The sequence below is a fragment of the Bos grunniens genome, chromosome 14 (genome assembly GCF_055505025.1).
Source record: "Bos grunniens cultivar Pamir isolate PY7600 chromosome 14, Bosgru_T2T1.0, whole genome shotgun sequence".
In the NCBI taxonomy this organism is placed as follows: Eukaryota; Metazoa; Chordata; class Mammalia; order Artiodactyla; family Bovidae; genus Bos; species Bos grunniens.
In genome coordinates, this window is record NC_141178.1 from 11,547,469 (window position 1) to 11,574,838 (window position 27,370).

The 27,370-nt window shown below is 41.8% G+C and overlaps 1 long non-coding RNA gene across 3 annotated transcripts; it reads right to left on the reverse strand.

Annotated features, from left to right (window-relative positions):
• Positions 1 to 10,713: 10,713 nt before the first annotated feature.
• Positions 10,714 to 27,053, reverse strand: LOC147359034 (uncharacterized). Of its 3 annotated transcripts, none has more exons than XR_015140147.1 (3): positions 25,996 to 27,053; positions 22,513 to 22,636; positions 10,714 to 10,981 (listed from the first exon to the last, which is right to left on the reverse strand). It is a non-coding gene; the product is annotated as an uncharacterized LOC147359034 (long non-coding RNA). The 3 variants fall into 3 exon arrangements; XR_015140146.1 differs by lacking the exon at positions 10,714 to 10,981 and adding an exon at positions 16,901 to 17,164 and having other exon boundaries at positions 25,996 to 27,052; XR_015140148.1 differs by lacking the exons at positions 10,714 to 10,981; positions 25,996 to 27,053 and adding exons at positions 16,901 to 17,164; positions 25,028 to 25,209.
• Positions 27,054 to 27,370: the final 317 nt, after the last annotated feature.

Consider the following 27,370-nt stretch of genomic DNA (forward strand, 5'->3'; position numbering starts at 1 on the left):
AGCACCCCACAGTTTTAAATTTTCCCGTGTGTGCTTTAAATCAAGACTTCCAAGTTGTTTTGTACACTTCAGTCTTACTAGAGGCAATTTATCTCCCCAAGATATAGAGGAGACTGAACAAATGGCAGAGAAAATGGCCAATAGACCATGGTATACACCCAGATATATCTTTCCATTTGGAAAAGAGTGAGAAGTGGGGAGAAGTAGAATGAAAGGAAAACATGGATGAAAGAGGGAGAGAGGGGAAAAGGAGAAGAAGAGAGGCTGAGTTAATGCCAACAGAATCCATTACCCCTCATCTCTACTTGGGAGCCCTCATCATCAATTTCCGCATCCTTTTTAATGTCTTTTAACTTCTCTCCCTTTCTATAATTGCCACAGATTAGCCAAATCTGTGGATAATCTCCGAACTTCCTTTTAACAAAGAGTTTCGATATTCTCCTCACCAGGTTTTAAGAAGTGCCTAAAAGGAAGTCCAACGCAAGCATTAGAACCTGGTCTCTGTGGCGGCTCCTACGCTCTCACATCTAAGCATAACTCCTACCAAATAGTGAAACTTCAACAATCTACATCACTGGGCCGTGACCCATGAGAGGAAGTACTGGTAGGACACAAATGTTAAAATTTTGCATCTCAAAATTACCTTTAGAAAACAAAGTCCACACTAATGCGGCCATGGTAATAAAACAATGAAGATTTTCGAGTTTTGAAAATCATGCATGCAATAAATTCTTCATGATTCATAAAGAAGCTATATATTCTAATATTTTTAAAAGCCAGCAACACAAACATTATGACACCAGAAACTTCATTTTTTTCATCTTCATTATGTCAAGGATTCTGGGAAGATGGTGAAGTACAAAGCATCAAGAATCTGTCTCCCGGTCAAATACTTGCAAATGATGAGTCTAACAAGGGTTTAATTTCCAAAACATACAAACAGCTCATACAGCTCAATATCAGAAAAACAACTCACTCAAAAAATGGGCAGAAGATCTAAATAGACATTACCAAAGAAGATATACAGATGGCCATAGGCACATGAAAAGATGTTCAGCATCATTAGAAAAATGCAAATCATAACTGCAGTTAGGTACCACCTCACATTGGTCATAATGATCATCACTAAAAGGTCTACAAAGAAAAGGTAAACCCTCCTCCTCTGTTGGTGGGAATGTAAATTAATGGAGCCAGTATGGAAAACAGTATGGAAGTCCCTTAAAAAACTAAAAGTAGAGTTACCATATGATCCAGCAATTCCACTCCTGGGCATATACCAAAAAAATGAAAACTCTAATTCAAAAAAATAAATGCACTCCAATGTTCAGCAGCCAAGACATGGAAGCAACCTAAGTGTCCATCAACAGATTAATGGATAAAGAAAATATTATATAATATATATATATACACATATATGTGTGTGTGCTAATATATATAATGAACACTGCTGCTAAGTTGCTTCAGTCGTGTCTGACTCTTTGCAGCCCCATGGACTGTAGCCCGCAGCCTCCTCTGTCCATGGGATTCTCCAGGCAAGAATACTGGAGTGGGTTGCCATTTCTTATTCCAGAGTTGGTGTTTTAGAGTTTTAGTTACAAGATGAAAACAGTAATGGAGATAGATGGTGGTGATGGTTGCACTACATTAATGCATTTAATGTCACTGAACTGTACATTTAAAAATGATGAAGAGTTAAACTTTATATTATGTGCATTTTATGGCAATAAAAAAATTGAGATGAGAAAGAAAAAACAAACTATGTTATATTAAGTTATAGTCCAATTGCAAGCTGAAGAATGTAAATCACTTTCCAAGACAGTTTTTGCATCCTGCATGGGGACTTAAGTTTATAAATTTCTGCAAACACATTGGAGGCTCAAAGCAACAGTCTGAGCAAGATGTGTGTGTTTTGCATCCATCACGTGGTAAGATGAGTTTCCCAGGCTGACCTCCCTGCTCTGATTCTCTGAAAATGTTGGCAGGCAAATGGTCTAAGGTGGAGCTACAAACAACGCCGCAGTCCACCACAACACCAAACAGTTAAGCGAGATCTAAAGCAGATCATTCACCTGCCTATTTCCTATGAGAATTTTAATAAAGAAGCTTTCCCTCTGAGTTTAATATTGTGCTATTTTGAAAGCTGGGTAAACTTTCCAGCTCTCACCTCTAGATGGCATCCAATATGACCCCAAGCACTAAACAAGTGGTTTCATTCATGTATGGTTGGTTATACGTGTTAGATTCTTCTTCTACTAAACACAAGTTAAGGCTGAAGGGGGAAAGGTAGCTTTGTTTCTTGTGGCCTTCTCTTCACCAGAAGAAGGAAAGGGAAAATAGTTAATTAAGAGAGAAAATGAAGAAAAGAGGAAGCAATTACATCGTATAGTCCTCCAGTGCACATGTAGCCAAATGTAGATCCTCAGAGAAATGCATTCAATGGCTTTCGGATCAGGCCAAACAACCGGCTCCATGCCAGAAAAGAGAAAGCAAATGCTCAAATGCTATGGAACATTCGAGAAGATTACTCACTGGAGTATACCCTTTTCATTCCCACAGACGTCGGCAAACATGGCTCTGGACCTTCAGTCCTTTCCTTGGCTCTTGCTAAGCTATGGGTTTCTCAAGGGAGAAGCTGCTAGGCATGTGTGAAGTTTGTTTTCCTTCATCAAAAGTGTCACTGCTCGTCTCTGAGAGTATATTACTTCTGCTAAATCTGCCTTAGAGTGCTGCTCAGTCCTCTTTGTTACTGAGGCATCAGCTTGGAGTATTACTCTCACTCACAAGCTCCCCACACCCAAACACACGCTCAACGTATTTGAAAGCTTCTTGGAAAAAGCACCTGACCTGGCAGATGGACACACGTATCCTAAGACGAATGAGCTACGTGGAGCAAAACTGTCATCAAAATTCCCCAGACTGTAATGCCGGGGCCTGCCTCAGTCATTAATGTCTGAAGCTATGTGGAAATGTGTGTGGCTAAAGCCCAGAAGAAATAAAAATCAATATGCCTTCTTGCTGTGTTTCTTGGAACAGCAGTCCAGGAAGTCAGGAATACTCAATACAGGCCTAGATATGTTTTTGCACATTTTTACAGATGCATGATATGAAAGACAGTCATTAAATAAAAGAAATATGCTTGAAGACATTTTTTGAAGAATAAGGCTAAAGAATTTCCTGAACATTTAACAAATGCACGAAGGTACAATTTATATACAGCCAGTTTGCTTTATCCAGAGTGCAGTCTGATGTAGCGCATGCCTCGGTAACATACAGGGAACAGGAATTTACAGGCTGGTAGCAAGGGCATGTAAAACATGCAAATAAGGACTGGCAAAAGTTGTAACAGAAAACAGAGAGTCGTGTGGCATCAGGGGGCATGCACTAACTATAAAGGGTCTTTCTGGGAAAGGCGATGAGATCCAAACAATTTTAAGTTTCCTGTAAGAACTGCTGGCTGAAGTTCTGGTATGGATGGAAAGGTGGTTAAAGTACCATCTCTCCGTCCTTGTGTATCAGATAAAGGTCAGCACTTACTGCGACAAGCAGAAAGATGGGGACACCGCCATTGCTTTGAGAGCTACTATTGCCTGGAGGGAGCTATCAATAGAGAAAGTATTAGTCCCAACTCTTAAGCGGACATTCAATTAGCAGTTCTCAATGGAACCATCCCTTGTTCTTTTACATCAATATATTGCAATATGTTGCAGCTCACTGTACTTGGGTAGATACAGGTGATATTTTAACAATGAATATAAAGTAAATGCTGTTTTAAAAAATTTGCTTAGGACAGCATTTTGAAACTAGTTGTTTGAAAATGTTTGTGTAGTTATCAGTTTCTGTTGCCAAAGATGTAACTTGTGTGTCTATCAGTCACCCCTCTGGTCACGTCCACCTCTTTCCTGTCCAGTCTCTGGGTGGGACACAGACTCTGGCGTCCTCCAAGCAGACCCAAGTTGACAGCACCCAGGCTTATACCTATTTGAGGTGCTTCTTTTTTGCCTCTCACCCCAGGGTTTTCCTATTGACTGGGAGGGGTGAAAGGCTTCCTGCTGAGCACCCACAAAAACACAATCCACAGCCAATTTTTGAACCTGCGCAAGTGCAATCCAAAGTGAATTTATGAAAGATGGAAGCGAGACAATACGTTTTCCCCATTCCTTTCCCCAGAGGGACTGTCCTGAGAAGCAATCATTTATACAGCCTTTGCGAAGATCAACTCTCAAAATTGAAAATCAGTCATGCTCCATACAAGACGAAGGCTAACTCAATAATACATCCTTAACAGGCTCTCCCTCTCCATGTCCCTCGCTCCTGTGACCTAGGAGTGGACAGTTCTAAATAAAAGCCAGGTTCTGCTTCCTGGCAAACCCAGGCTAAGGCAGGATGTCCCCTCTAAAGTCTCCCTTATCTGTACAAAAGAAAAAAAAAGTAGAAATAAAATATTATAACCAGTTTCAACATCCATTTTAACCTCACGCATTAAAATGCAAAAATGTGCCCCTTTCCAAGGAGTATATAGAAATTATAGGATATTTTTTGCAGAATTTAAGCAATAGCAATAAAAAGCTTTTTTATAAAGTGCAGAGAATTGACAAACCCATATCATAGTTAAGAGCAGATAATGATCTACTCTTTTGAAACTAGTTATTTGACAATAGGGCTTCAAATTTATTTGAAAATAGGACTAGATTCAAAGAGGCAGCTAATGTGGAAAATTCTTCCAGAGATGGGGATACCAGACCACCTGACCTGCCTCCTGAAAAATCTGTATGCAGGTCAAGAAGCAACAATTAGAACTGGACATGGAACAACGGACTGGTTCCAAATTGAGAAAGGAGTACATCAAGGCTGTAAATTGTCACCCTGCTTATTTAACTTACATGCAGAGTACATCCGGAGAAGACAATGGCAACCCACTCCAGTACTCTTGCCTGGAAAATCCTATGGAGGGAGGAGCCTGGTGGGCTGCGGTCTATGAGGTCGCACAGAGTTGGACACGACTAAATTGACTTAGCAGCAGCAGCAGCATCAGAGTACATTATTCGATGTGCCAGGCTGGATGAAGCACAAGCTGGAATCAAGAATGCCAGAGAAATATCAATAACCTCAGATATACAGATGACACCACCCTTATGGCAGAAAGCGAAGAAGAATTAAAAGCCTCTGGATGAAAGTGAAAGAGGAGAGTGAAAAAGTTGACTTAAAACTCAACATTCAGAAAACTAAGATCATGGCATCTGGTCCCATCACTTCATGGCAGATAGATGGGGAAACAGTGAGAGACTTTATTTTTTGGAGCTCCAAAATCACTGCAGATGGTGACTGCAGCCATGAAATTAAAAGACACTTGCTCCTTGGAAGAAAAGCTATGACCAACCTAGACAGCATATTAAGAAGCAGAGACATTACTTTGCCAACAAAGGTCCATCTGGTCAAAGCTATGGTTTTTCCAGTGGTCATGTATGGATGTGAGAGTTGGACTATAAAGAAAGCTGAGTGCTGAAGAATTGATGCTTTTGAACTGTGGTGTTGGAGAAGACTCTTGAGAGTCCCTTGGACTGTAATGAGATCCAACCAGTCCATCCTAAAGGAAATCAGTCCTGAATATTCCTTGGAAGGACTGATGCTGAAGCTGAAACTCCAATACTTTGGCCACCTGATGCGAAGAGATGACTCATTTGAAAAGACCCTGATGCTGGGAAAGATTGAAGGTGGAAGGAGAAGGGAACGACAGAAGATGAGATGGTCGGATGGCATCACTGAGTCAGTGGACATGAGTTTGAGTAAGCTCCGGGAGTTGGTGAGGGACAGGGAAGCCTGGCGTGCTGCAGACCATGGGATTGCAAAGAGTCGAACATGACAGAGCAACTGAACTGACTGCCTGATCTACCTCTTCCATAAGGACCCAAGTTCATCTGTGAGGCATCTTTTTCAGCTAAGAATTTAGAACCAGATCTTTGAGTAGCTTAATCACAAAGTATAGGCCTTGATTCAAATCCAAAATAATGAAGTATATTCAACCACATTTTATGAAAAGAAAAAAAATTTACTACTGTTAATAAAACTTTAAAATTAATTTTAAATATTTCTTCTTTAGATTTTTATTTTCTATTTTATGAATGCTTTATGATTCTTACACATGTAATTTTAAATCAATAAATAAACATACTGGGGTGAATCCTCAAAATTGTTTTGTTGCTGTAAGGGTTTCAGGTAATGTTTGGAGACCACTGACACAGATTACCTGAACTGGATTCCTAATTCTGTGTCTTACCACTTCTGTGACCTTGGACAAATTACTTGATCTTTCTGAATTTGCCATTTGTAAAATGAGAATGATAATAGTATTCATCCTGTAAAACTGCCATGAGGATTGTTGGTAAAAAGCTGAGAAATGCGCCTGACATATAGCTGCTGCTGCTGCTGCTGCTAAGTCGCTTCAGTCGTGTCCAACTCTGTGTGACCCCATAGACGGCAGCCCACCAGGCTCGCCCATCCCTGGGATTCTCCAGCAAGAATACTGAAGTGGGTTGCCATTTTCTTCTCCAATGCGTGAAAGTGAAAAGTGAAAGTGAAGTCACTCAGTCATGCCCGACTCTTAGCGACCCCATGGACTGCAGCCTTCCAGGCTCCTCCATGGACTGCAGCCTTCCAGGCTCCTCCGTCCATGGGATTTTCCAGGCAAGAGTACTGGAGTGGGTTGCCATTTCCTTCTCCACTGCGTGAAAGTGAAAAGTGAAAGTGAAGTCACTCAGTCATGCCCGACTCTTAGCGACCCCATGGACTGCAGCCTTCCAGGCTCCTCCATGGACTGCAGCCTTCCAGGCTCCTCCGTCCATGGGATTTTCCAGGCAAGAGTACTGGAGTGGGTTGCCATTTCCTTCTCCACTGCGTGAAAGTGAAAAGTGAAAGTGAAGTCACTCAGTCATGCCCGACTCTTAGCGACCCCATGGACTGCAGCCTTCCAGGCTCCTCCATGGACTGCAGCCCACCAGGCTCCTCCATCCATGGGATTTTCCAGGCAAGAGTACTGGAGTGGGGTGCCATTGTCTTCTCCAGTGCATGAAAGTGAAAGTGAAGTCGCTCAGTCGTGTCCGACTCCTAGCGACCCCATGGACTGCAGCCTACCAGGCTCCTCCAATAGCTAGGAATGTGCAAATACTTGTTATTATTATTCCAATGATGCCAGTGCAAGTGCAGTGTCTTCTACACTTGCCTGACAGAAGGCCCACATGCCACCACAGGCAAAGTCCCATATTACTGAATGCTTTCAAAGGCTGGGGTAGATGTTCCTGAAAATAAAAATCCCCCTAGAAAAACTAAAAAGCCTTTCAGAGAAGAAAGTCTCCAGATTTAAAGGAGTTTTACAGAATCTGGTCCAAGCCATTCACAGTCAACCTTTCCTCTCCATAGATTCAGCATCCAAGGAACCAACCGATCAAAAATTCTGGGAACAATTCAGAAAATCTGAGAAAATCGGTCCTCATTTGGTTGAATCCAAGGATACTGAACCTGCAGGTAGGGAGGGTCAACCAACTCTGATTTAGGATATCTGAGTCCTGGGAACAATCTTCCATGGATTCGGAGGCAAGAGTGTATTTTACAATAAGGAAACTGTGGATCAAAGAGGTTGATTCATTTTCCAGATGAATGAATGGTAAAGCCAGAATCAATGTCTTGATTCTTCTGCACACACAAAGGCCCTCAGACAACAGATGAGGCTCTGACTTGACCACAGTCAAAAACGTCTACACCAGCACCTTTCCCTCTCTGAAGTCTGCCAATCACAATGGTGCGAAAAATGACATTTGTACAATGGGAATGATAATAATATTCACCTTGTAAAAAATTACACAACTTAGGGATGACAGCTCTAAGGAATGTCAGCAAACTTTCAAATATGGAACCAATTCCAGCCAACTGCGATCCAAGTAGCTGGTCCATGCATCGAACCAGAGACTGAAGACATTATGTATAAAGTAGGCGTCAGTAACTTTACAACCCCCAACACTCCCTAAGCCCCTGGCTGCTCTATTTTCCCCCACTGCAGTTACCAACCACTGACCATGTTCCCTGTGTTTCTGACTTACCTTATTGGTGACTGTCTGCTCTACTACAGCACAGCTTCCAGAAGGGCAAGGGTTTTTGTCTGCTTCCCCTGTGCAAATGTTTGTTGAGTGAATGGATATGACCTTCTGAGTCATTCCTGCCACTTTGCCTGTTAACCTTTGGTTTCTATGAATACACAGAGACACTGATTTCCTAAATTAAATTTCACATAAACCTTCTACACATTTGATCACATAGAATTGGTTCTTCTACAAGTAAATATCTGATTTCAATGATTTGATTAAAATGTACTATTACAGCACATGTGATCTAAAGCCTACTAATTCTATGAATGCCAGCTAAAATATCATTTCCTAAGGAAAATCACCTCTAACCCCTGAGACAAGGCAGTTCCCATATTAATGACTTCCATTGCATAGTGTACACTTTGTCTGTTAACACATCTGTAATTAAATCACTATATGTCATTTATTTGTTCAATGACAACCTTTCTTCCCTTTTAAGCTATAAATTTCATGAAGACAGGGGCTATCATGTCCATCACTGTATTTTGAGGACCTAGCAGAACCCAGCATATAGTAAGCACTCAATAAGCACATACCAAGTGAATAAACAAGCAGAAATCTAATAAGTATTCCATCTTGAACAGATTCTCAAAAAAAAAAAAAAAAAAAGGATTTAATAGCACATGGTATAAGTTATACATTTGGTCCTTGAAGTCATTTAAGAAAACTCTAGAGAGCTGAGTAATTATTCTTTCAAATGAAGCCAGCTCCTAGTTTTTTCATCTAAAGCTGATGATATACAGTTACTTCTAGCAAGATATTTTCAGTTATTTCTTTTATATTCCCCAAATCAATATTGCAGGCTTAATAAGGAAAACTTCAATCTCCCAGCAATTTTGCCTTTGACCCCAAGTGAATTGTACTGTCCAAGCTTCTGGTTTCCTTCCAAAATCTGTATCTGGTTTTAAGATAAATTTTCCCAAATAAGCCATAAACATGATTTTGATGATTGAAGAATATTTTCATTTTAGATGAATAAACCAGAGGTAATTCAGACTTTTAAAATTTGTGATCTATGTACCTATGCATACTTGCTTTCATTTCCAAGTTTCCATCACTATGAGCTCTTAGAGTGAAATAATATCTTTTTTCCTCTTGAGCATTTTTCCTGGGTCCTATGAGAATAAAATAGAAGCAAACTAAACCAAGCTTCTTTCATGTTAAAGAGATATATAAGCACAAGTAAAACCCCCTACCCAGACGCATATAAACAGTTCCCTGCCAAAATAATATTGTGTTCATCCTTTGAGTTTAAGAATTCACAGAAGATTTAACATACTGGCAGTCAGTACTTGGAACTAGACAGACTGGAAAGAAGGAAAGAGCCTGTTTAGTCCTGGCAATTTACAAACTTACCTGAGAATTTCAGAAAGAAAGAGATACAGTTAGAATAACATACTTGCTATGAGTGGAGAAAGAAAATCATGTTTTAGTCTCATCGAACAATTATATATTCACTTCATACTATACACTAGGTTTAAAAGACTTTAGAGTTTCATACTAATACAGAAAGAACTTTCTGCTGGGATACTGGTGGTTTGATTATAAGCCACATACTTTACATTTTAAGTGAAACTACTTTATTCTTTGACTAACAGCCATGGGGTGGTGGAAGGGGGCATGGAATAGAGAGAAATGAATTTTTTTTCAAAAACGGGAAAAATGAAAAAGAGAAAGAGAGCTTGAGAGGACAGTTTTCTTATTGGCAAAATGTGTGTAATCTGTCTTTCAACCACAAATGAAGGAAGTATGAAAGCTTAGTAATCCCAACTTATTGAAAATACAGAATTGGGAACATGATATAAGAAATTGACTAGAGCAATGGCTTTTTGCTTTGCTACACAAGAAAACTATTCCAAGAGTTCTAAAAAATTACTGATGCCTGAGACCCACCCTTAGAAATTCTAAAATAATTAATCTGGGCGTGGTCTGAGCATTTGGATATTTCAGAGCTTCCCAGGTGATCCAAAGTGCAGCTAAAATTGAAAACCACTATGCTAAAGGAATTATTGAGACTCAAGAGTCCACAAGCCAAGGAATCATTAATACCCAGAAGTCAGAGAAAACAAAGATGTGAAGATTAGAGTAAATTTCATTCTATCCTTGAGATCTATCTTGCAAAGATGGTATGACCAGGAATTTCTGTTGGAGATGAGGACCCTCTAGGAATCCTGGCCTCTTTTGTATCCTCAGCTCACTTAGGAAAGATGAAGCCTATGCTGCTTGGTAATAAATAAAGCGACCATGTCAGGGCTTCTATGGTGGAAGGCAGTGAGACATCTCCAGATTGTTTTAAAGGAGTGCACTCTGGTCCAGAGAGTGGACCAGAGAGATCGCTCTGATATTGGAGTGACAGGTGGTCATTGATCTTTTTTAATAACCATTTCTTTAGCAGTTAGACTTTCTCGATGATATCCATGACAAATAACACATCCAGTTCTTTCCACCTATTTCAGATTTTCTAGTGCAATATTATCTCTCCTTTGTAGATCCCAAATACTGTAATTTTTACTATACACACACACACACATATACATACATGGAGTGACAAACAAGGAAAATGGGTACTTACTGGGAGGATCAATTCAGCTCAGTTCAGTCACTCAGTCGTTTCTGACTCTGCAGCCCCATGGACTGCAGCACACCAGGCCTCCCTGTCCATCACCAACTCCCGAAGTTTGCTCAAACTCATGTCCATCGCATTGGTGATGCCATCCAACCATCTCATCCTCTGTCGTCCCCTTCTCCTCCTACCTTCAGTCTTTCCCAGCATCAGGGTCTTTTCCAGTGAGTCAGTTCTTCGCATCGATGGCCAAAGTATTGGAGCTTCAGCTTCAGCATTAGTCCTGGGAGGATAATAAAAATCTAAATGAAATAAGCTAGCAAGAATAGTTAGAAGAGAAGTTCTAAAACAAGGGGAAGGGAAGTCATTCAGTCATGTCCAACTCTTTGCGACCCCATGAGATGTAGCCTGCCAGGCTTCTCTGTCCATGGAATTTTCCAGGCAAGAGTCTAAAACAAAGAGCTGGCAAATTAGAAAGAACAAGAAAAAGGGTAGACTGTCATACTGTTTTGCCTTAAAATAATGTCAAATTCCTAACACTTGCAAGCCAAAGTACTTCTGTGCTCTGTATAAAGTATGCCATTCCATATTAACATTGTTGTTGTTGCTGTTGCTGTTGTTCTGTTGCTAAGTCATGTCCAATTCTTTGCGACCCCATGGACTGCAGCATACCAAACTCCTCTGTCCTTCACTATCTAGCAGAAATTGCTCAAATTCATGTCCACTGAGTCAGTGATGTTATCTAACTGTCTCATTCTCTGCCACCCTCGTCTCCTTTTGCCTTCAATCTTTCCCAGCATCAGGGTCTTTTTCAATGAGTTGGTTCTTGGCATCAGCCGGCCAAAATATTGGCGCTTCAGTTTCAGCATCAGTCCTTCCAGTGAATATTCAGGCCTGATTTCCTCTAGAATGGACTGGCTGGATCTCCTTGCAGTCCAAAGGACTCTCAAGAGTCTTCTCCAACACCACAGTTCAAAAGCATCAATTCTTCATTGCTCAGCCTTCTTTTGGAGAAAGCAATGGCACCCCACTCCAGTACTCTTGACTGGAAAATCCCATGGACGGAGGAGCCTGGTAGGCTGCAGTCCATGGGGTTGCTAAGAGTCGGACATGACTGAGTGACTTCACTTTCACTTTTTACTTTCATGGATTGGAGAAGGAAATGGCAACCCACTCCAGTGTTCTTGCCTGGAGAGTCCCAGGGACAGGGGAGCCTGGTGGGCTGCCATCTATGGGGTCGCACAGAGTCGGACACGACTGAAGCGACTTAGCAGCAGCAGCCTTCTTTATGGTCCAACTCTCACATCCATACTTGACTATTGGAAAAAACCATAGCTTGGACATTTGTCAGCAAAGTGATGTACTTTTTAATATGCTGGCAAGGTTCATCATAGCTTTCCTTCCAAGGAGCAATCATCTTTTAATTTCATGGCTGCAGTTACCATCCACAGTGATTTGGGAGCCCAAGAAAATAAAATCTGTCGCTGCTTCCTCTTTTCCCCATCTATTTGCCATGAACTGATGGGACTGGATGCCATGACCTTAATCTTTTTAATGTTGAGTTTCAAGCCAGCTTTTTCATTTTCCTCTTTTATCCTCATCAAGAGGCTCTTTAGTTCCTCTTCACTTTCTGCCATTAGAGTGATATCATCTGCATATATATATATATATATATATATATATATATATGAGGAAAACTGTGAGAAACCTAAACAGCGTATTAAAAAGCAGAGACAACGCTTTGCCAACAAAGGTTCATGTAGTCAAAACTAGCTTTTCCAGTGGTCATATACAGATATAAGAGTTAGACTATAAAGAAGGCTGATCACTGAAGAATTGATGCTTTCAAACTGTGAGGCTGGAGAAGACACTTGAGAGTCCCTTGGACAGCAAGGAAATCAAACTAGTCAATCCTATAAGAAAACAAAACTGAATAGTCATTGGAAGAATTGATGCTGAAGCTGAAGCTCCAATCCTTTGGCTCCCTGAAGAGCTGACTCATTGGGAAAGACCCTCATGCTGGGAAGGGTTGAAGGCAAAAGGAGAAAGGGGCAGCAGAGGATGAGATGATTAGATAGCATCACCAACTAAATGGACATGAATTTGAGCGATCTCTGGGAGATAGTGAAGGACAGAGGACTGGTGTGCTGCCGTCTCTGGTGTCACAAAGAGTCTGACATGACTTAGTGCCTGAACAATAACAATCTGCACATCTGACGCTGTTGCTTTTTCTCCGGAAAATTTTGATTCCAGCTTGTGATTCATCCAGCTGGGCATTACACATAGAGGCAGGTAAGGTGGTCTGATATTCCCCTCTCTTTAGAATTTTCCTGTTTGTTGTCATCCACATAATCAAAGGCTTTAGTGTAGTCAGTGAAGCAGAAGTAGATGTTTTTCTGGAATTCTCTTGCTTTTTCTGTATTCCAATGGATGTTGGCAATTTGATCTCTGGTTCCTCTGCCTTTTCTAAATCCAGCTTCTACATCTGGAAATTCTCAGTTCATGTACTGCTGAAGCCTAGCTTGAAGGATTTGAAGAATTACCTTGCTAGCATGTGAAGTGAACACAATTATATAGCAGTTTGAACATTCTTTGCTATTACCCTTCTTTGGGATTATCATACCTCTATAATCTTCTTAAATGTTAACAGTATCAGTGGCCCTATATCCAAAAGCCAAAATGTGAACATATTGTGAATGTTTGTGGACAACCTCCTAAGAAAACCAGGCAATTCCTGTGATGAGGTCATTAAAGGGAGAGAGTAGTATTTTGACCTGTAATGGAAGTGAGGCAGCATGGGAGAGGTTTTGACTCTGCTAGTCTTCAAGTCACATGGATATACTTCATGTACTCAAGCATGAACAGGCCGTGATTGGCCCCAGCCAGGTGCAGATTATCTATTGCCACGGTAATAATATGTAACAAACCAAAAAACCTCGGTGGCATTTAACAATAAATGTTCATTGCTCACTTGTCTGGAATGGTTAGCTAGATGGCTAGATGCCTTTGCTTGTCTTGGCCGGGCTCACTCATATGCCAGTGTGGGCTGGCTGACAACTCATAGAGGATAGCCTCAGCTCCCATCTGGAGCAATTCAGCTTTGATCATATCTCTGATCCGGTTCTTGTGTCTCCAGCAGAGAGTTGGGTATGTTATAAACAAGACATTGGGGCAAGAACAGACAAGCTCCAGTGTACATGCACTTTCCAAGCTTCTGAATGTATCATGTTTACTCGACTCCCATCATCTAAAACAAGTCACATGGGCCTGGGCCATGTGTATCAAAATAGGTATACACTAGAAAGTTACACGGCAAGCACGTGGCTATGAGGGTGCAGGGGGGAATGAATCGGAGCAAATCAGCAACTACCACACCAGATTACCCAGCCTTATTTTGGTACTATTCTAGGCACTGTAGAAGGTCAAAACTGATATAGTGCCCTGCATTTTAAATGTCTTGAAGAAACGTTTCTTTCAAAATATGGGCCATGACTATTTAGTGGGTTATTAAATTGATTTAGTGGATTATGATCAGCATTTTAATAGGATGGAGTAGCATGGAATGGTAGAATAGAAAAGAAATAGAAAGTATCAGAGTTTACCACCCATAAGGTAAATACTGCTTCATAAAACCTTTGACTAGAGTGTGTGCACACAAACGCTAGTTCCATTGAAAACTGTATTTCTTACTGTAAATTTCAGACAAAAATTTGAAAATCACTGTTTTAAAGCATCATAAACCAAACTACAATTCTAATTTTGCATGTTCTTCATCCTTCATTCTTACTGCCATCAGTGTGAACCTGTCAGTGATGAGTCCTCAGCAAAAGAGTGGAACCTAGATCTTCACAGAGCAGTGTCCAATGAGCAAGAAGGCATTTGGTGGAGCAGGGAAAGTCTGCTTTGCTGGTGTAAGTTTTGGTCTCAGACTGCAAGGCACCTTACATATTGCTACTAATAGTCTAAACTAACATGTAAGAAAATATTCTAGAATATCCCTAAGTTGAACCCAATACTGTGTTCTCACTCTTCTGTGCATGCTTTCTGTGTGTGAAAATACATTTATGAAATGTTTTGTTTCACTGTCTTCTCTTTTAGGATAATAGCACAATTTTGAAAGGTTAAATTGCTTTAAGAACTCAAATGAAAATACAAAACATTGGGACTTCCCTGGCAGTCCTGTGGTTAAGACTTTGTGCTTCTGCTGCAGGGGGCACAGGTTCCATCCCTGAGAAAGGAAGTTCTACACGCTGTGTGGTGTGGCCAAAAACAGAGGGAAAGAGAAATACTTAGCATTGAATAGCAAATAAAATTTTCTCTGACTGTTCAATAAAACCTATAAAGAAATAAATATATTTTTAAAAGGTAAGAGGTAAGTTTAGCCTCTTTACCTTTTTTTTTTTTTTAAATCACTTCACCATTTTTAATTATAAAGCAAATAAGTTCAATATTTCTAGCAGTAATTAGTTTGATAGTAGGAACAGGGTAAAAAGACAAGATAATAAATTCTGGGAAGGATGACTGCTCTTCCTCTCTCACGGAAATATCAAAGTCGACATGGTCGATGTGTCCGCAGGCACACATCTCCACCTGCATTTTAGCACCTCCAGTGCTGAGATAGCCTCAAGGATACAGAATGAATTGACACACAGTAGGTGTTTTTTACATGTGCTCACTAGATTGGATTCAAAGATGAAAAATATTATCTCTTCAATAACAGAACCCCTTCCCCCAATAAAACAAAAAAACATCTAAGGTGTGAGATGAATGTGAAAACAGGACTACCTTTCAGACGAAGGGCTGATAAGAATAGTTGATGGACTTGCTACCAGCAAGTACCTTTTACCTTTTTAAAATACCAGCTACCAGCAAGTACCTCTTTACCTTTTTAAAATACTAACTTAACTAGTTAAAAACCTCAGATATGCAGATGACACCACCCTTATGGCAGAAAGTGAAGAGGAACTAAAAAGCCTCTTGATGAAGGTGAAAGAGGAGAATGAAAAAGTTGGCTTAAAACTCAACATTCAGAAAACAAAGATCATGGCATCTGGTCCCATCACTTCATGGGAAATAGATGGGGAAACAGTGGAAACAGTGTCAGACTTTATTTTGGGGGGCTCCAAAATCACTGCAGATGGTGACTGCAGCCATGAAATTAAAAGACGCTTACTCCTTGGAAGGAAAGTTATGATCAACATAGATAGCATATTGAAAAGCAGAGACATTACTTTGCCAACAAAGGTTCATCTAGTCAAGGCTATGGTTTTTGCAGTGGTCATGTATGGATGTGAGAGTTGGACTGTGAAGAAGGCTGAGCACTGAAGAATTGATGCTTTTGAACTGTGGTGTTGGAGAAGACCCTTGAGAGTCCCTTGGACTGCAAGGAGATCCAACCAGTCCATTCTGAAGGAGATCAGCCCTGGGATTTCTTTGGAAGGAATGATGCTAAAGCTGAAACTCCAGTACTTTGGCCACCTCATGTGAAGAGTTGATTCATTGGAAAAGACTCTGATGCTGGCAGGGATTGGGGGCAAGAGGAGAAGGGGACGACAGAGGATGAGATGGCTGGATGGCATCACTGACTCGATGGACGTGAGTCTGAGTGAACTCCGGGAGTTGATGATGGACAGGGAGGCCTTGCGTGCTGTGATTCATGGGGTCGCAAAGAGTCAGACACGACTGAGTGACTGAACTGAACTAGTTAATATATCATTTTCCTTACACGGGTCTTTATATCTCTTTGCAATATTACACTGTTTCAGATGCCTTTAAGAATATAATCATTCTCTTTAAAAACCATCTGATACTGATTCTATCCGTTTCAAATCAAATAACCTCATATTTAAAGAGAAGTGTTTCCTTTGGATTAATCCTAGATTAATAATAACTCACATGCAGCTGGGTCCAAAATAAGGCAATCATTTTGGAAGTAAGAATATATTTCTAAGGATTTTAGCATCCAAATGAATACTTGAGATGGGACTTCTTATCACACAGTAAGTGGTTCTGCTTCCCAATAAGACAGACCAAGCTTGCCTTAGATACATAAATATATTATATCATAAATTCATTTATATGTATGAAATATATTGTCCCACTTGATATTATTTGCATTGAGCATATTTACTTTATCCTTTAAAGGACATAATATTACCAGAGACCTGGATACAAGAATGGCAAATAATTCTCCCACATGGGATGTATGGAAGACCACTGTGATCTTCCCTGGATCACTGGCTAGAAGATCACTGTGATTCTAGGGAAAGTTATGCAATTGAAAAGACCAGCATTTAATCAAAATAATTTACAACTACAAATAATTTCGGTAGAAACTTCACTTTGGCAAATGTAACATTTATGGTTGTGAACCCTTCAAAGTGATGCTAAAATTCCAAAACATGTCATCATTTGTAATGATGTTCATATGTTAATTTGATCCGCACGTGTTGTAAGACGGTCCTTCCTAAAGCAGAAACAGAAGAGAAGAGTGTGAGGACTTGGCAGAGAGAAGCTCTATGATGGAACATGAGGGCAGTGAGCTTGGCTTTGTTGTTCTTATCACTGAATGTGAACAGACCATTTAATCTTGAGTTATACTTGATTACATTTCACAAGGGAACTTTCCAGAGGGGTAATAATGAGGTTATAACCCTTGAGAATGTCAACAATCTAGTCCACTGCAAAATATCAACCTGAGAATGTTCCCTTACATTTCTCATCAAGAGACTCCATCCTTGCACAGTTTTTCCCCCAAGGAGGCACTTTTTCTGCACCTTCAACAGGTCAATTCAACATTCAGTTTCACTGACAGCCTCTGGGAAGTGCAGCATGAGATACAGCCAGTGAATTCTGTGCTACTAAGCCCACTCCCCCACTTCTTTCACTGTACAAATGATGTGGATCAGACATGACCAGATAGTGGTGCTGACTGAACTTCCGTGGGAAGGAAAGGTAAACTAAATTTAAAATTCGTATTAGTTCTTATTAGTGCAAAGCATTGGCACTTCCAGAATAAAAAGAGCCCAATGTAGTCAGCTTGTCACCAAGTAGCTGGTTGATCTCAGCTACTTGTAGAAATAACGTTCTGTCAAGGGCTCAGCCTTGAGATTCGTTGCTGGTAGGTTAGACACTCAGAGTTGGCAACAGCAATTATTTTCCTTTGAAAGTAGGAATCTATGCTGTTAAACCCTTGAGTAGCTTTAACCTCTGCCTCTGTGTCCCCTTCATTCATATGCTTAGTGTGTAGTTCTGCAGTGGGAAAGACAAAAAGGCTGGCTAACATCAACTGTCTGACTTAAATTGTCTCCTAGATCATTTTAGTGCATAGAATGGTAAAGACTTTCTAGTAAGCATAAATTGATAAGTGATACAAAAGTCACACTTCCATATGCCAACTTCCATATGTCCATACACCTCTACCCTAGACTCTATCTCTGATCTTCCAGTCTCTGACCTTGACCACACTGGCCAGTCATTCGTCATGACCCAGATAAATGGACCATTTCTTCTTGCTGGTAAAGTGGATGATCAGGTACACTGCTCAAAGCTCTACTACGGGAAGATTGTTTTTCCCTCAGTGTTATCTTTCAAGGTCACCCTGCATGTAGCTATATTGCACCCACCATCCGTTTTTAGCTTGCACCCATATATACTAAGTCAGTTCAGTTGCTCAGTCGTCTCTGACTCTTTGCGAGCCCATGAATCACAGCACGCCAGGCCTCCCTGTCCATCACCAACTCCCAGAGTTCACTCAGACTCAAGTCCATCGAGTCAGTGGTGCCATCCAGCCATCTCATCCTCTGTCGTCCCCTTCTTCTCCTGCCCCCAATCCCTCCCAGCATCAGAGTCTTTTCCAATGAGTCAACTCTTCGCATGAGGTGGCCAAAGTACTGGAGTTTCAGCTTTAGCATCATTCCTTCCAAAGAAATCCCAGGGCTGATCTCCTTCAGAATGGACTGGTTGGATCTCCTTGCAGTCCAAGGGACTCTCAAGAGTCTTCTCCAACACCACAGTTCAAAAGCATCAATTCTTCGGCACTCAGCTTTCTTCACAGTCCAACTCTCATGTCCATACATGACCACAGGAAAAACCATAGCCTTGATTAGACGGACCTTTGTTGGCAAAGTAATGTCTCTGCTTTTCAATATGCTATCTAGGTTGGTCATAACTTTCCTTCCAAGGAGTAAGCGTCTTTTAATTTCATGGCTGCAGTCACCATCTGCAGTGATTTTGGAGCCCCCAAAAATAAAGTCTGACACTGTTTCCACTGTTTCCCCATCTATTTCCCATGAAGTGATGGGACCAGATGCCATGATCTTCGTTTTCTGAATGTTGAGTTTTAAGCCAACTTTTTCACTCTCCTCTTTCACCTTCATCAAGAGGCTTTTTAGTTCCTCTTCACTTTCAACCCATCCATAAATCAACCTCAGGGTTATCCTCTCCTTTCAACTAGATGTATGCACCTCCCTTCCCAGCTCAACCTCCTGATAGGTTTTGGCTGAAGTAGACGTGCTGGTACAACCATTGTGGGTGATGTGAGGGGGGATGTATTCATAGGCATGGTGCTCAGTCTTGGGTATGCCATTTCTATCTTGGAAATTTCTGTCTATGATAGATTGCTGCTGGGTCCACTCAACTTTATGACTTGATGTGTCCAGCAGAACCCAACTCACCAGAAGCAGTGCTTGATGTATGGTCACTTAGGTCTCTTGGAGCATATGACCCAAGTGACAGAGCTTGGATTCATCATGTTCCACCACAGTCTGAACCTGCTGCAGAGCCTTTTACTGTTCCAGGCTCCTCTCAAAACTGACAGCCTTTGGGGTCACATGATATGTGAGCTGGCAGTATTCCCACGTGTAGAATGTGTTCCTCTAGTACCTGAATAGGCCTGGTGGACACTGTGCTGACCTCTTTGCAGAAGGGATAAAGGTTGAGGCAAGTTGCCTTGTGTTTTGGAGATGTCTCAACACACTCCCAGGACTACTGGACCCCTGAAAACTTTGCCTGAGTGGAAGGTCCCAAAGTATTTGTAGAATTTATCTTCCACCCTGTAGACCAAGGACCAAAATCTTCAGCATGCTAACTCCTCTTGCAAATCCTGTCTGATCAGCATGATATCAACAATCTGATAAATCACTTGATATTCTACAGGATGTCCCAACAGTCTAGATATTTTCAGAATACATTACAAAAGAGATCTAAGACTTAATATAGTCTTGAGACAAAACTATAAATGTATATTTTTTCCCCTCCTTGTAAATGCAAACCTTTTCTAACCTCTTCCCTGATAGGGAAAGAAAAGAGCCCTATTACCAAATCAACAACTGCAGATTGTATAATAAGGCCATGTTAATCTGCTCTAGCAAACTAAATGCACTCTGCCAGTCTCTGCCATGGAGGCTACTACTTGATTGAGTCTCAGTGGTCCCCGGTCATTCTCCAAGATCCATCCAGTTTCGGCAGGAGCCAGATTGCTAATTTAAATGGTGATATGATAAGGATCTCCACCACTATATCCTTATGAACATCAGGAATAGCACTAATCTTCACTCTCTGTGGGTAGGCAGTTTCAAAGATTTCCTCTTGGCCCCCTACACTATCAGAGCTCTTACTCTGCAGGCTAAGAATAAGCTTCCAAATTCTTCAGCTCCAGTTATATATTCAGGAACTAAGAGAAAGACCACCTGGCGAGTCCACAGACCCAGTGGATCCACGGCAAGCTGGACTTTAGCCAAGATTCTGTTTATTTTGTGCTCTCCCTATATCCCAGATCTAGCAGTGGGACCATAATGGTGCTGCAATGGTGATCCCCAGGTATCGATGTCAGATCCTATATCTAACAATCCCTGAAATGTCCTAATATTTCCCTTTCCCTATTGTGCAATCACTCAAGTAAATACCCATAGGTCCCATTGCAGAGGGGCTGGAAGAACCATTACCACATATACTCGCCACGGTGATACAGAATCCTTTCCACTGGAACCCAACTACCTCTCCAGGCCTTGGATTCTGGGTCTGAAAACTGACTTGGGTCTGAACACTGAGAAAGGAATTGTGACTTTCCATTAGGGTGACCATTCTCAATTTCCTGCTCTTTCATGATTGTTTTCTTTGATTAAACATGTGTATTGAGAATATCATCATTGACTCTTCTATTTTACCCCTAGCAATGTTATTTATCTTATGTTAACTATCTCTCTGCAAGTCTCTGTAGGTTAAGCCTCCTTGGCTGCCACTCAGTTCTGGCAGTTGTCCCAAAAATCACAACCCCGCTGGCTTCTGGCAGTTAAGTGTAGCCACCTGGCCTCTACAACATTGAAGCTCCACGATCCTCATTAGAATCAACGAGCCAAGCTTGGTGACAGCCTCTCCTACTATCAGCTCTTACCTACAGAAGTAAGCCAGGTGGAAACAGATGAAGACCACCTGAATGATAAGAAACAGAGACTGTTTGTTCAGAGCTCGCTACAGCAAGGAAGTCAGCCACCACCACTCATGTTTGGCAGAGACTCAAAGGCAGGCAGGGGAGTAGAAAAGCTTTATAGTGAAAAATAAAGGCAGACTTTAGGTATGTTCTGACTGAAAGTGGTTTGCACAAGGAAGCTGGAGCAGGCTAGCCAGGAGGGCATCTTCTGAGATTGGTATAAGGAGCATATTTGGCTTTTGGTGGTTGGTCCTGAGCTGGAAACAAGAAAAAATAATGAAACTGCCCATTATTGGCTGAGTGCTGACTCTGGGCCAATTGCAGGAGAGGTTGTGGGTCTGACTATTTGTATATTCGGTCCCTCTGCCACCACTGAATTTCCTGGCAACATTGGTGTCTCTCTGTCCTGGGCTTGGTGTAGCTCCTGGCCTTTTCTGTGAAACATATTTTGAGAAGTTTCTGAAGATGTGTTTTCTGGCCTTGCATAATTTGTCTAGTCTAGAATACCCACCTCCTTTCTTCCATTGTCTGCCACAGTAATTCAAGCTTTTCAACCAAGGGCCATTGTTCTCAGTGTGTTTTGGGGTCTTTGCCAGGGTATTAAATCCTGCATTTTGAAAAAATTGTCCCCAAGTTCGCAAACTCACTCTTATCCAGTCTTATGTTCCAAACCTTTTGATTAAGCAACCTCAAATCCAGCCCACTGGGAACTCCCAAGCTTAATGCTTAACTCTCAGTCAATGCTGGCTGATTCTTACAGCTCCATTTCCTCTCTTATCAGCATGTCCCTAATTGGGTTTTGCTGCAACTTAACCCAAGTTATCAACCCAGTGGTCAGGAAAAGAGGTAAGGGCAGATCCTCAGGGGGAGGTGTATTGCCTTGAAAAAAAAAAAGACATCACAGAGTCTTCCCACCAGGGGACAATGCTGTCTCTTAATGGAAGGAGTGGGCCACCTCTGCGATTCTGAGGGCTCAATGGAATATGGAGAGCCAAAATCTTTGGCAGCTTCAATCCTGATGTCTTCGTTTGATGTGTTAGGGTTCCAAGTTTGCCCACCTGGAACCTTGGTTTTAGCATAACAGATTTTTTGTTTATATTCAATCATCTTAGTAGCTTGGCAACTCCATTAAACCCTGAGTTTAGTCTTCAGCTTGATCTGCTCCCACACTGTAGGAAATAAGGGACTCTGCAAACCGCAGCCTTTCTGGCAATATTCTTTTGTTTCTTAACTGCCCTCAACTTGTCATTATGCCTCCATAGGTCATCAGTGCAACTTAGTAACAAGCAGGTAATTCCACTAGTTTTAGCAATTGGACTGCCATTTTGCACCAGAGTGTCTGTGCCCCAAGTCTCAGTGGATCCAGTCCCCAAAATACATCTCACCTCCTGCTTTCCTGTACCATGGAGCAGATCTCCATGATCTCCGTGCTCCCACATCATCCAAGTCCCAACATTTATGTATGCCAGCAACAGGGTCAGGTGGGTCTTGAAGCAGATGCTCAGATGGCTGTAAGGAGGAAAGAAGCATGTGGGATAAACAGGAGAGGAAGAAAAAGGGGGCAAGAAGGGCTGACTGCAATGCAGACCTAACAAAGACTCAGCCAACCCAGTGAGGAGCTCCTGGGGCAAGGAACATCCCTCACGGAGCAAGATATGGTCGGTCACTGGCTGAGAGCACTCTGTGAAGCTGAGGTGACTCTGAAGTTGCTAAGAGCTGGAGGACTGTCAGTAAACTGCCCCCCTTGCAGCTGCATAGCAAATTCTCTCTGGGAGGTGACCCAAGCAGATCTCCATGATCTCCGTGCTCCCACATCATCCAAGTCCCAACATTTATGTTTCCTTTCTTTTTCTTGACATTGTTGACTACAACTTCCAGACGACTGGAAGTGGCAAATGCCTTTCTCTTTTCTAATTTGATGGGAAAACCTCAAGTGTCTCCTCTACAGACATAATCTTGGCTATTGGTTTTACAGATTCTTTATCCTGTTAAGGAAGTGTCCTCTATAGCATAATTAGGGAGGGTTATTAGGACGGAGTGCAAATATATGCTTGGCATCTGCTAAGATTGTCTCTTTTCAAGCTGTTGATATAATAATACTAATTTCTTAGCTATGTGGTTCTTGGTTCTTGCCTTTTAGTTTCCCTGATTTTACCCTTTTACCCTGAGCATTCTCTAAGAATCTTCTGTCTCTCTGGTCCTTTCTCTGGTCAAGTTACTCTTCTGTAGCCCACAGCATACAGCTACCTGCTTGGCCATACTCCTGTCATTAAAGGAATTCAGTAATTGATGCTCTGTTTTTATTTTTAAAAGCCCTTACAGTTACCCCATGATTTAAGAGCTCTAGAACTATATCTCAAATCCCATGTCCCTACTCATTTATTCAAACAATGCCTTCATGCCAAACTATGCAGCAGAAAATTTTCCTACTACAAATTCTATTCTACATGGTAGGTACCAATCCATGGAAAACTATTGACTTAATCCCTTAAGTAAAATTTAGATAAAACAGACTAAAAGTACAGTCTTCTATGAAAGAGAAAAAAGACAGCCTTCTATCTTTTCTTACCACCAATCAATTTTTGGAATATCCTTTCAAAAAAACCCAGCACATCATGCTCTCCCACACTGCATGTCTGGATGTCTCAATATAATACCCTATAGAAAGTGGCACAAATGCTTAGAGAGAGTTTTTCTATCACTCACTCTTACTACACTCTAATTCTTCTGTTAGACAAAATGGTTAAAAATAATTTGAGACATGTGGCACTTATTTCTCTATTGTCAGCCTTAGATTTTATAGACAGAAACTATTTTGAGATCAGGTTACATGATCTTGATATTGATCCCTGGTTTTTAATGGTCCTTTAAAGCCTTTACTGTAATATCAAAAAGGATGGATCAAAAATTGATGGGAAATGGGCTCTTGACAGAACAGACTCGGCCCCAAATGGCACAAATGTCCTAACCTGCCCACTCTTTAATTTTCACCCAGACCATTTGATAGATTTTTTTTTGATAACCCAAATACATGATCTCCTCTCATAGCCTCTTCTGTTATGTGATGACATAGTCCTGTTATCATTCTGAGAATGGTCTCAAAGAGCCACTAAGCTTTGGGGGCAATTACTACCATGAGGAACAGATCAATATCAATTAGACCAACACTAGGACTGCTGCTTTTCATAAACACGCTTCAGCATTTTGCTTCTAGATACAGAGCAACTCTATGAAAAGATTAACTCATTTCATTATTTAACAGAGAATTTTGCAATTAACTCATCCAAACAGAGTCATTGGAATACAGCCCTACACAAAACCAAATATTCTATAAGTTATACTATGCCAGAAACGAATATCATCAAAACTGGAGTTTGGCTCCACGGCCAGACTAAGGAGAATGCTGGTGATAGAACTATGCCAAAGGTGAGGTCACTGATCCACCTAGACCACATCAGACCGCTCCTACCATCCCTGAACGTCCCCGTACTAGGTTCTATGTGCTTTGGCTACCAATGACCAGCACTCATGTGTATTCTTTGGAGGAAAACCCTCATGGTACTAGAGCAGCTGCATGGGCAGAGAGCTGTAAGGGTCTGGATGTTTACATCACATCTCACAGCCCCACCGCAGGGAATCACTGACAATCAATCTGAATAATGGGTGCAGGATACAAAAGCCCAACTCTTCTGCCTCGGGTAGGAAAATTCTGGTGTATAAATTACAGCCCAGAGTTCTTCTGTGGCTCAGGTGATGCTACCCATGTTAGTCAGAATTCTCCAGAGAAACAGAACTAGGTTACATAGATGAGAGATGATAGCTTAGCCAGACAATGAGAACTTGGATCATTTGATTATGACGGCTGAGAAGTGCCCCAATCTACCCTCTGCCCTAGGAGACCTAGGAAATCCAGTGGGATAATCCAATCTGCTGCTGAAGACCTGAGAACCAGGGGGAATCGTGATGCAAATGCCACGTGAGGGCAGAGCAGATGAGATGAGATGCCCCGGATCAGGCAGGGACGCAGGGAGAAAGGAACAGATTCCTTCTCCTGCTGCCTTTGGCTCCATTCAGGCCCTCAGGGGACTGGCCAATACCCAAGCCACATGATCTTGGGGAGGGCAAGTCCTTAACTGAGTCCAGGTGCTAACCTCATCCACAAACAACCCACAAGTATGAATACAATCAGAAATGAGGCTTAATCCAGGCCCACTGTGGCCAATCAAGTCGCCACCTAAAATTAACCATCACACGACCTCCAAAGGACTCTAACTGAGATTGCAGCCTCCCCTGGCTTCCCCCTCTGCCCTGCCCTGCCCCTCCTTTTCCCTTCTTCCAGAGACACCTCTTTAATGAAGCCCTCACTCACAGATCTGCATCTTACAGTCTGCTTCAAGAAAATCCGACTTAAGACAAGCTGTTAAGAGTTTTCCCTGTAGACCCATTTCGGCCCTGAGAAGGAGCAGGCTGGGCCCACAAGTAAGGGTCTCATGGAACCAGCTGTGGGGAGAAGGAGATGCTGGGAGCCCAAAGGAGCTTGACGTCTGATCAAAGGCCAAGAGGAGAGAGCTCATGTTGGAGAGGGACGTGAACCTCACCTTCTGGATAGAAAGAATTCATATACTTAATTTGCTTATTTTAAAAGGCCCATGATCTCAAAATAAGTACTGTAAAAGGCCTTCCAGTTGACTGGCTAAATACATGCATTCACATCTCCTCTGTCACCATTTGGGTTCTCTGGGAAGCCAACTCGGATTTGGAGGTTAGCGTGAACAAGGTCTATTAGGGAATACTCTTTGGGTCAACATCTGTGGAAAGGAAGGGAAGGAAAAAAAAATAGAAGGAGAAACTGGGCTGGATGGACTCACCATGTAGGCCTCTGCTGACCCTACAGGAAGCTCTGAGGCCGGGTGGTCTTCTGAATTGTAGCAAGCTGGGTGAAAAGGTTGAGCCTCCAGCTGATGAGTCACTGTTTGAAGGCTCTCCCAGGAAGGGGGCCAGCCTTGGGCAGCTGGAGGAATAAGCCCTTCAGTCTCAAATAGGATCTTAACAGCGTACCCAGCATCCTCTACATCTTTCCTCACAAAATACTATTGAAATAACGGGAAAAATAGAAAAATGTAAATGGATTTGTAATGAATCAATGAATCTGGAATATCAGGAGAGGTGTCTCTAGCAAAACTGAATAAGGAAGACTTTCTGGAAAAAGTTGGTGGAAAAGGATCGATAGAATTACTCAAGAGAACAAAGGAACTGAAGTGATATTCAAGCTTCGGAGAAATATCCCAAACAAGTCCCAAAATATCTCAGGCAGCTCAGTCCAGTTCAGTCACTCAGTCGTGTCCAACTCTTTGTGACCCCATGGACTGCAGCACGCCAAGCCTCCCTGTCCATCACCAACTCCCAGAGTTTACTCAAACTCCTGTCCATGGAGTCGGTGATGCCATCCAACCATCTCATCCTCTGTCGTCCCCTCTCCTCCTGCCTTCAGTCTTTCCCAGCATCAGGGTCTTTCCAATGAGTCAGCTCTTTGCATCAGGTGGCCAAAGTATTGGAGTTTCAGCTTCAGCATCAGTCCTTCCAATGAATATTCAGGACTGATCTCCTTTAGGATGGACTGGTTGGCTCTCCTTGCAGTCCAAGGGACTCTCAAGAGTCGGTAGATACAAAGACAGACTGCCAAATCTCAGGCAGAATGCCAAATAATCCCAAACCAGAAATGAGGCTGTGTGAGGAAGCGTGCCACAGGCATGCCTGACTGCAGAGTGAGACGAATGAGCCAGCCCCACCCTCCCTGAGAACCCAGGACAACCAAGTGCAGAAGGTAGCTCCAAAAAGGAATGTGGGCCGGGAGGCAGGGGCAATGAGTCAACAATAAACTGAGTTAAATGCTGCTGGAGATTAAATAGGAATGGACATGAGTTTGGGCAAACTCAGGGAGACAGTGGAGGAAGGTCCGGCGTGCTGCAGTTCATCGGGTTGCAAAGAGTCGGATCCGACTGAGCAACTGAACAATCACCACCCCGTTTTACAGGTAAGGGAAATGAAACAAAAAGGGATTCAATGACTTGACCAAAGTTCACACAGCTTTATTGAAAAACATTTGACATTTTATAAAATTCATTATTTCTTGTGTACCATTAAATGATTTTTGGTAAGTTTACTGAATGGTTGCAACCATTACCATAAATTAGTTTAAGAACGTGTTTATCTCAATTAGATCCCTCTTGCTCATTTACAGTT